Below are 12,127 nucleotides of genomic sequence, written 5' to 3'. Positions count from 1 at the left end.
ACTATTGGACATATGTTATTTTGATTATCTATATGGATGTTGGTACTATCATGATTGATAATGTGATTTGATGATACATGTACTTGATGGATTTTATATGCTCACTATGTGATGGATTATTGATAGATTATATTTATCATGGTTTTGATGATGATTATGATTACACTAACCCTACTTCATGATTACTTATGATGAGATGTTTATGAGATGTGTCTAACTATTGTTTGATTGTCTTCATGATAGAGACGATTCCACATCACTCATTGCAAGCGGGATGTGTCGTCGTGATTATCTATCACTTGCTTGTTCTATATATGTATATGTATATGTTGTATTGTCGTTTTGTGGTTGCAGGATTTTGCAGTTACCAGACATTGACTCCACCTGGCTTCACAGGTCTGAGCGTGTCTTTAGTTCCAATGGCTTATGTGGTTCGGAGATGGCACGAGTTTCCCCTCACATACTCTAGGTCTAAGTTGTTCATCGTGAGTAGTCAGTGCCTTGGCATAATTCACCATGTCAGATAGTAAGCTTGTTCTTTTGGTATTGTGAGTCCAATTTATGCCGGTTGATTTACTTGTGCATGTTAGAGTAATTATGTGGCTTTTGATGTGTAATTTTACATTTGGTAATGTTTATTTTAAAGAATTTAATTTATAAGTTTTGAATATTTAATTATTTGGTATTTATATTTATTTGATAATTAACGTTTATTGATTTTATGACTATTTAATGATTGATGAGCTTTATTGTTGTTTAATATTTATTTAATATTTGTGATTTAATCTTTAATGGTATTTGATTATTTAATTAGTTATTTGATTTTCTATGGTTTGATATTTATTTGATATCTTATATTTATTTGGTTCTTTAATTTATTTTATTAGTTTTTGGTTTGATTGATTTTAATCCCCATTTGGCTTATTTATTTACAGCTTATATTTATTTAATAGTTTGACTTTTATTCCTAAGTGGGGTGTATGGACACATTAATTTAAATAAAGAAATAAAACAATCCCACTTAGTTGGATAAGTATATTTTATTTACTTTACCTACCCTTCACTCCCATCGGTTAACTTCAAAATGGGTGAATAAATTATATTATATGGTGGGTTGGTAAAATATACTCTAAAATGGAATATTTTGATTGGCCGAGATTGAGGCTAGGGTTTTTGGATCATTGTTTCTTTTTATTTTCTTCCTGTGAAGTTTTTCAGGTTGGTTTTTGCTCTTCTTTGGAAAAAAAACTTCAACAAGCTTCTTCCTTGGTTTTGGTTTTCTTCTCTCTTGGATTTGGCTGGAGCTTGGATTGGATTTGGTTTGGCTTGTGGGAGCTCTTCTTCAGCTTCATTTCCATTACTTTAAGTTGCACGCTGGAGTTCTTCACTTGTATTTTGTTTTCAATGGCTTCTCTGTGTATGCATTGTCTCTGCATTGTTTTGGGTATTGGGTTGAGATAATATTTTATTCTATAGTTCTATTATTGTTGAAAGGAAATATTTGGGGAGGAACTTTATATTATTTGGGTTTTGTATAGTTGTTGGAATATATGTTTTTGGTTTCCTGTGTATGGCCTTTCACGGCTCTATGAGAAATGGTTCTGAAATAATTTGATTGAAATCTTGGTTTATAGGCTGAGTTATTTTATTGTGTTTATACCCAAGAATTCCTTGTTTTTGGGCGTTTCTTTTTATATGTTTTTCGAGCCTTTTCGTTAAGTCTATATTTTATTATTTTACCTGAAAGTTATCTGAGTTTTCCGTAAGTTTTGTGCAAAAGCGTTGTTCTATATTGCATTTGCGATGTTCTATATTGCATTTGCGCTGCTCTACGCAGCATAAGCGTTGTCTTAGGATGCATAAACGTGAATTTGGAAACATAAGCGTTGTTTCAGAATACATATGCGCGACTCTGGAATGAAAAAGTGTTGTCCTGTGTTGCATTTGCGTTGTTCTTTGTGGCATAAGCGTTGTCCTGCGGGGCAAAAGCACTAACCTGACTGTGTTTTGTATTTTCCCAGTTTTGGTCATTTTTGAAGTATTTTCTCGAAAGGATTTTTGTACCAGAGGCTTTATTTGAGGTTTGTTAGTATTCCCAATTTTGGGTTTGACCAGTTTTGATGCATTATGATAGTTTTGAGTATATTTGTTCTTCTATGTATTGTGAGTATTTTAGACTCTCTTCCATGTGGATAGGCCATGGAAGATTGAGATATTTTCTATGTTGTTGTGGACCAGCAAGTGAGTAGGCCTTGTTGTGATGTTATTCTTTATTTGATGGCTTGATATGCCTTTGTTTATTGCTAGCCAAGAGGCTCATTTTGCTATATTGATGTTGTATATGTTGTTGTAGCCTTGTTTATGTTGTAAGAGCATGTGTGGAAGTTGTTGGTTGCTTTGAGTATTGTTTTCATGTAATTATGTTGGTAGAGCCTCTTGTGATTTATTGTTGGGCCATGTTAGGAGGAGTGGGCTTCCTTGTGATGATCGGGGTCACGAGAGATAGGCTTGCATGAGGTTCCTTGTAAGGATGCATGAATTCTAGATCACCAGGGCACATTAGAGTTTTCCGTGATTCGTAAATAAGTGATAACCTTATAATTGATTGGTTGGATAGTTAGATTAATTAATAAGATGATAAATTGATTTGTGCCTCATGACTTAGTCCTAGGGAGGATGTTTTAGGTTAAGCATGAGAAGGTCATGAAGACGGTAAGCTAATCTCCCTTAGTCTCTCATAGGTTGAGATGGCTCCACATGTCCATCAGTCTAGTGCCTTGTGTTATTATGTTATTATGTTATGAGGATGACATGTGATGAAACTCCACTCCTACATGTGTTTCCCCTTTATGATTTATGATTATGCTTGTTGGATGCATTTATGTCTTGATGAGTTTTATGCCTCTGGGAGTTCATTCTCGTTATATGTGTGAGTTCTTTCTTGAGAGTCCTTGTGTGGTTAGTCTCCTTGGTTATAGGTGCCAACTTAGGTTTAGAGTATGTGTTGGGACCTTGTGTCATCTCCTAGCACGGGGGTGGTTCCTTTGGTTCCACATGGTCGGGGGATTGGTGCTTTTTAGCCATTGGGATGTTCTCTTGGATTCTTCTTGCGTGGATATGGATTCTTCTTCATGATGTACTATGGATGTACCTTGTAGCAGATTTATATAATGGATAAGATGGAATGTATGTAATGTAATATCTTTGTATATAGTAGATGGAATCTCTTAGAAGAAAGAACTATGCTCATAATGTATTTAATGTATTCGTATTTGTAAGATGAATTGTAGTTGGAGATTGGAATTTAGAGACATTGTATTTGTACTATTGTAGAGATGTGATTTTATGAATCATGGAAATAAAGTGGATTATAGTTGGAATAGAATGGAATTGCATTATGGATTAGTTGTATTATTTCCTGGAAGGTTTATATGCTAGTCATAATGTTAAATAATCTTGAAAGAGGAATATTCGTGGATTGATAATTAAATATGTTAGAAGATGTTAATTGGGTCTAGTAAATAGGAATGATTCACTTAGATGCATTGGTAGAAAGGAAATTATGCATATCACGAGGAATAAGTAATGTTGTAGGCTACATATCTCATGGTTAAAGAATTAGAATATGATGCATTAATGAAGATGAAATATACCTATCGTGTGTGTAGTATGTTATTGTGGAAATGAATTAAGTAATGATGTTAAAGTACCCTAGAGAAATCTTATTGATGTTGTGTTATTTCCGCTTGCATTAATTGATGAAATGAACAATGATGTATGTTCATATTGGTTATTTGGTTAATAAATGTAAATAGATGGAGATGCAATATGTTGCATGAGTTGTTATTAGATGTTAAATTTTTTTTATCTCCATTTGTATATTATTGTTTAGTTTCTTTAGGGTATTTTGGCGAGCATTACACTCTGCATAGAGCTCACTGCTCAAATTACAATGACCCAGAAGGCTCCAACCCTCAGATAAGGTTCACTACCTTACAAAAAGATTCGGACTACAATCTGAAAAGAATGAATTGCAAAAAATAGCATCTGCTAATGCCTGATGACAGTTCCAATTAAGCTTAAAAGTCTTCCCTTCACCAATCTCTACTCAACACACCATACCAAAAATATTAATTCACTTGAGCACACATACACCACTCTCTGATAATGCAGACTCAACACCCATGACACCAAATTACATGAACATTACACCCATTTATACAAATCATCAACCTTGACTACAAGGTCAGCCAAACCCATAGCACCTAATTATAAAATTACATCACACAATACATAAATCAACCACCAGACCAATAAAATATCATAGATATCATAGCATGGACCTAAATCAACTCCTCAAACATGCACCACCACCGTAAATCTCACCAAGATCAACCACAACATGTTACACCACCAAAATACCGCATAATACAAAGAATATCACTGGACCAAGAAGATCATCAAGAACTCGCACAATAATCAATGTGGACCACCAAAACAAATAGGACATGATTAGGAAACACCAAAAAGAATGTTAGAACCATTTGTAATAGCTACACCAACACCACTTATGCAAATCTCCATCGATCAACACGCTAACATACAAGAACACTTAACAATAACAACTCGGATAAGAAATATAGCTTCCGGAGCACCAAATCATGAACCATTTGAATGAAGATACACACGAACATCCCGAACACTCTCTCAAATCCGCAACACAAGATATGATCATACCAGAGCTCACCGGATCAAACACCAAAACACTACAACACTGAACACTAAAAACCAGTCTCCATACCAGAATCCACAACTCGACCAAATCACCATAAAGTAACATTGAATCAATAAATAATGAAGTAGAGACACTAGAGATACTTCATGTTGAATCACACAAATCCAAATCATTTCTCTGCAATCACCGAATCACCAAAATATTTCTCTGCAACACCAGAATACAGGAATATGTTGACATCAATGATAACAACATATCCTAGCAACAACAATATCCAACAATCTCCCCCTTTGGTATTGATGGCAACATATAAATGTTAAAAATAATCAATACAAAGGAATAAATTAACACCAGCAAAATCCAACATGCTCTCCCTAAGATCATGCACACAAAGCTCCAAAGATAAGGCAGTTTTTCGCATGCATCTATCCCCCTTTGACAACAATGTCAAAGATATAAACTAACCAATATTCTCTTCACCAAACAACATAATCACAGCTTTGAACAACTCACTAACTACTCCAATTGAGTAGTAGCATCAAATCATCAACCCGGATAAAGAGATAAGACTGTGGAGTCCATCGGATTAATGCATCTCAATGCACCTAGTTCTATTCAGTAGAGGCAGAGACCCCTAACTTGTCTCTTAAATACACAAATGTATCTGCAGGCAAGGGCTTAGTGAAAATATCTGCAATCTGATCTTTTGTAGATACATACTCCAGTTTTACTTCTTCATCACTAACTTTCTCCCTTAAGAAATGATAATTTATATATGCTTCATTTTAGAATGCAGTACCAGATTCTTGGAAATATTAATAGCACTTGAATTTTCATAGTAAATAACAATACGCTCATCATACACAACTCTAATGTCTTTCAGCATATGTTTCATCCAAACTACCTGAGTACAATTTGTAGCAGCAACAATGTATTCAACTTCAACAGTAGATAGAGATATAGCATCTTGTTTCTTGCTAGCCCATGAAATCAACTTCTTCCCCAGAAAGAAAGCTCCTCTGGTAGTGCTCTTATGTTCATCTACATCACCTGGCTAATCAACATCAATATAGGCACATAGCATAAAATTATCATTCTTCGGATACTACAACCCATAGTTAACAGTTCCCTTCAAGTATTTGCAAATTATTTTAACAACAATAACATGAGTCTCTTTAGGATCAGCTTGAAATCTAGCACAAAGACACACGACATGCATAATATCCAATCTAGATTAAGTCAGGTACAACAGTCCACCAACCATAGATCTATACAAGATCTGATTCACTTTCTTATATTCATCATTCTTAGACAACATGCATCCAGTCACCATAGGAGTTCCAATAGGTTTAGAATCAGCTAACCCAAATTTCTTCAACAGTTCCTTCACATCCTTAGATTGAGAAATAAAAATACCTTTACTGGTCTAATTAATCTGCAATCCTAAGAAGAATTTCATCTCACCTATCATAGACATCTCAAATTCTTTTTGCATATCATCAGCAAACTTCATACTCAAATCATCATCTCCTCCAAAAATAATGTCATCCACAAATACTTCAACAATCAAAATGTTATCATTATCAACCTTAAAGTTTAAGTTACTTTCAGCAGTACCTTTAAAAAATCCCAATTTCATCAAATACTTATCTAATCTTGCATACTAGGCTCTAAGGGCTTATTTCAATCCATACAATGCTTTCTTCAATCTGCATACCATGTCTCCTACATGTGATAAAGAAAATCCTTCTGGTTTCTCAGTGTAGACTTCCTCCTCAAGATCACCATTCAAAAAGGCTGACTTGACATCCATTTGATAAACCTTGAAATTCTTATAAGCAACTTATGCAAGCAGCAATATAACAACTTCAATTCTAGCTATAGGAGAAAAAGTTTCTTCATAATCAATTCCTTCCATCTAAGAGCATCCCTTATATACCAATCTTTCTTTGTTTCTTACCACTTCACCGACTTCATTCATTTTATTCTGGAACACCCATTTAGTGCCAATCACATTTTTGTCTTTAGGTCTTGGAACAAGCTCCCAAGTGTTATTCTTTTCGATCTAATTCAACTCCTCCTTCATAGCTTTTATCCAATTCTCATCCTTACATGATTCAACAACATCTTTAGGTTCAATCTTAGAAATCAAACATATCTCTTCAATAGCAAGTCTTCTCCTAGTCATTACACCCTTGTTCTTATCACCAATAATCTGATTCTCAAAATGATTCATCTTCACATACCTCAGAGTCTTCAGATTATTTTGATTCTCAAGCTCTTCAAGTTCTTCACCAACAACAGCAATATCCGGATTAATTGTCTCTAATGGATTAATATGTTTCAGGATCTCAGTCTATGCAGGCTTAGAGACAATATCTTGTTCATCAAACTCATATTTGCATGCTCTGATATGCTTTCCAAAACATTCATCAACATTTACATTTGCACTTTTCACTATCTTCTTCAACTCTTATTGTAACACCAATAGACCTTGCTCTTAGTAGAATATCCCAAGAAGATTCCTTCATCACATCTTGCATAAAACTTTCTTATATCCTCATCTCTTTTGATATAACATTTTCTTCCAAAAACTCTAAAATATCTAATTGTAGAAACATGACCAAATCATAGCTCATAAGGAGTCTTACCGAAATCACCTTTTATATGCACCCGATTGAATGTGTAAACAATAGTGCTAATAGTATCTTTCCAAAATGTTTGCGCAACATTTCCTTTAATCAACATCGTTCTAGCAACATCCAAGATTGTTTTGTTCTTCCTTTCAACAACTCCATTCTGCTGAGGGGTTCTAGGAGTAGATAATTGTCTTGTAATTCCATTCCTCTCACAGAATGTATCAAACTCACCGGACGTGAATTTTTCTTCTCTATCAGATCTCAAACACTTCAGCTTCAACCTCATCTTAGCCTCGACCTTTGCTTTGAATATCTTGAATTTCTCTGATGCTTATGATTTTTGCCTCATAAAAGTCACCCACATCATTCTATAGCAGTCATTAATCAACAACATGAAATACCTATCACCCTGCATGCTTCTCACTCTAGTAGGACCACACAAATCAGTATGCACAAGATCTAACAGTCCATTAGATGTATACAACTTTCTTTTAAATGATGTTCTTGTTTGCTTCCCCATCTGACATTATATACATACCGGATTAGAGGGCTTCACAATCTTAGGCAAATCTCTAACAACTTGAGTAGAACTTATCCTCACCATATAATCAAAGTTAACATGACACATCCTCCTATACCATAACCAACTTTCATCTATTTGAGCAATCAAACAACTTTTCTCACAGACATTCAAGTGAAAGATATTACCTTTAGTTTTAGTCCCTGTTGCAATTTCTACACCAGAGGCATTTCGAATCTTGCATTTATTATTCTTGAATTTCAAATCATATCCCTCATCAACCATCTGTCCAACACTCAAAAGATTATGTTTTAATCCTTCAACATACAAGACATCATCAATGTTATCCTTACCATCAAAAGATATAGAACCTCTACCACGAATCACACAAGCTTTATCATCTCCAAATCTTACTATACCACCATCATACTTTTCCATACTTACAAATTTACTTTTTTCAGTTGTCATATAATGTGAACAATCATTGTCAATTACCCATTCATCTTTCTCTTCAATCTTAGCAGCCAAAGCTTTCTCCTCAATAATGCAGCTTGTAGGATTCACTGGTATCAGATCATCTTCTTTGATAGCACTAAACACGAACTCATCTCCTGAATTCTCATTGTCTAATTCCTCGTTTGTCACACCTTCATCAGTAGCATAATAGAATCTCTTCTGATTTTTGTACTTTTGATAGGGCTTGTAGGTTTTATCATGCTTATCAAATCTATCATGTCTTTCATGCTTATCATACCTAGACATTCTTTCAAGACACCTAGAAGCAAAATGTCCTATCTTATTACAAGAGAAACATTTCAAAGGTAAGTTTCCATCATACTTACCGACTCCTTTAGGCAATCTCTAAGCAATAAGTGCTTCAAGATCATCCAACTCTTTCTCCTATTCTTCCATCTCTCTCATCTCTCTTTCATATCTTGAAACCCTAGATGAACTCTCTCCTGGATCATATAGTTGCTTCCCGGATACAAAGGCTTTAAATGTAGTATTAGATTTACCATGTGATTCTCCAAATTCACTCAACTTAAATGCAGCCAACTTTCCAACCAACATATCTCTTATCTAGGCACACTGCGGATCTCATCAATAACAACAACTTTAGCTTTATAAGAAGAAGGCAAAGAACTCAATACCTTAGCAACAATCTCATCTTCCTCAAGAGTTTCATCGACACATCTGATGTTCATAACAAGCTCATTCACTTTATCCATAAAGGAAGTTATGTTCTCATCTTCTCCCATCTTTAATGTCATATTTTCCCTTCAAACTCTGCAATTTCGTAACTTTAACTTGTGCATCTCCTTCATACAAGACCTCTAGCTTTTTCCATATCTCATGTGTAGTCTGAATTCCCATCACATTAGTCATCTTTGAATCGGTCAAAGAACTCAGCAACGCTCCCTTAGCCCTTATGTTATGTTTAGCTTCCTTGAACTCATCAGTAGTAACCAGTCCATTCAGAGGAACATTGTAGATATTATTTGTAATCTTCCAATAATCTTCACCAAGACACTTCAAATGAACTTCCATCCAGTCCTTCGAAACAATATAATTACTTTCATCAAATCTAGGTTTCTCCTTCTTAAATACATAGGTTGTCATCTCGGATCTCCTCAAGCGATTAAGCTTCTTCCAGAGGATCTAGCTCCGACACCTAATTGATGTGAGAGGGGGGGTGAATCAGTTTTCACAGGATTAAACCAATTAAGCACAATCTTAGATCTGATCAACTGCAACAAAAATAAAGATAACAACAACAAACAGAACACCAATATTTTTGATGTGGAAAACCCGGTTAAGGGGAAAACCACGATGGGAACCTACCCACAATAAGATGATACTCTACAATAGCATGTGGAAATATTACAATGGGGAATGCACATGCATTCAGGCACACTGCCTAGAGCTCATTTCTCAAATTACAATGACCCAGAAGGCTCCAAACCTCACGGATGGTTCAATACCTTACAAAAAGATTCGGACTATAATTTGAAAAGAATGAACTGCAAAAATAGCATATGCTAATGCTTGATGACAGTTCCGGTTAAGCTTAAAAGTATTCCCTTCACCAATCTCTTCTCAACACACCACACTGAAAAGATTAATTCCCTTGATCGCACATAGGACACTCTTTGATAATGCAAACTCAACACTCACAACACTAAATTACATGAACATTACACCCATTTATACAAATCATCAACCTTGACTACAAGGTCGACCAAACCCATAGCACCTAATTACAAAATTATGTCACACGATACATTAATCAACCACCAAACCAATACAATATCATAGACATCATAGCATAGACCTAAATCAACTCCTCAAACACACATCACCACCGAAAATGTTGCCAAGATCAACCACAACACGTTACACCACCAAAATACCGCATAACACGAAGAATATCACTGGACCAAGAAGATCATCAAGAACTCGCACAATAATAAATGTGGACCACCAAAACAAATCAAACATGATTAGGAAACACCAACAAGCACGTTAGAACCATCTGCAATAGCTGCAATAACACCACTTATGCAAATCTCCATTGATCAAAATGCTAACATACAAGAACACTTAACAACAACAAATCGGATAAGAAATATAGCTTCTGGAGAACCAAATCATGAACAATTTGAAATGAAGATACACACAAACATCCCAAACACTCTCTCAAATCTGCAACATAAGATATGATCATACTGAAGCTCACCGGATCAAACACTAGAATACTGCAACACTAAAAACTAGTCTCCATACTGGAATCCACAACTCGACCAAATCACCACAAAGCATCATGGAATCAATAAATAATGAAGTGGAGACACTAGAGATACTTCATGTCGAATCACAAACCCAAATCATTTATCTGCAATCACTGGATCACCAAAACATTTCGTTGCAACACCATAACACAAGAATATGTTGACATCAATGACAACAACATATCCTAGCAGCAATAATGTCCAACAAATTTTACTTAGTTCTTAGGTATCCTTATAGAAGATTAGTTATTTGTTAGATGATAAAATCTTATTTCATGACAACTATGTTACAACCACTTTTAGTTACCTAGGTCAACACTTTAGTTGTCTCATTGCATAGGATTATGACACATGTCAACATCTTGTCTAATTGTTCCTCTCACCTTGCCTTTATAAGCAAGGCCTCTCATGTACATTTTACTTGTCTGTTATCCTATTCAATAAATCTTTCATTGTTGAAGCAAGTTATTCTTTTCATTCTCTCTTGTGGAAGTTATTTTGGTCTTGGAGGCATCTTGGGGGTGTTGTGGAGTCATCCATATACTCCAATAGATATTTCATCTTGAGAAAAAGAATTAAGGATAGTATGAATTTTTCCTTGAAGGTTGTAATGATTCTTGGATCTAGAATCAAAATTATGCACTTACCTTAGAAATGTCAATCGAGTGCATTGATTAGAAAACTTATTTTTCTTATTCGTCCTTATCTATTTGAAGAGTGCTTGAGATGAAGCATTCATGCGAAGGAAGTATCTTGAAAGAAAAGTTATGCTATCAATTGTTCTTCATGGTTGAAAAGTGTTAATCTCTTACTACTCTTGGTTGTTGTATTGTGGTGTGGTTATGGACTTATGGTCCTCGTTTAGTTAGATTATTTGTGAATTACAAAAAAATGTGTTGGTGGAGGTGACAAGTTTGATCTTGTCTTGATCCTAATAGACATTCAATGCTTTGATAAATTGTATTGTAATGATTTCTTTTTTTTGATAATACACCGGGTGTGCTTTGGAAGTTGGACTTTTCCCAAAAGGGTTTCTCCATGGTATATCTTGTGATATGTACTTTTTTTGCTCGAATGCTATTATTATTATTATTGTTTATTTATATTGCAAGTATTCTTCTAATTAGATTAATGTGAATTCTTGTAATTATTATCAATGCTAACATGCTCAGGGTTGGTATTTGTGTTGGATTTCTTATATTTTGTAACAAAATTGGTTGTACCTTGGTTAATCCATGGGAAGAAAGGCATTTTTTTCCCTTGCATTAATAATTATTATCAATAGGATTGTCTTGTATAAATTGAATATTTTCAACTTCAAATAAATAACAAACACTTCAAGATAAAAGAAAACAACAAAGATAAAAAGGTCATGCAAAGGTTGTGATTTGTTCCTTTTGTGTCATAGAAGCTCTTGCAACAACCCATGGAGTGTTATGGATTC

The sequence above is a fragment of the Cryptomeria japonica genome, chromosome 10, assembly GCF_030272615.1.
Source record: "Cryptomeria japonica chromosome 10, Sugi_1.0, whole genome shotgun sequence".
In the NCBI taxonomy this organism is placed as follows: Eukaryota; Viridiplantae; Streptophyta; class Pinopsida; order Cupressales; family Cupressaceae; genus Cryptomeria; species Cryptomeria japonica.
This window is presented reverse-complemented; position numbering follows the sequence as displayed.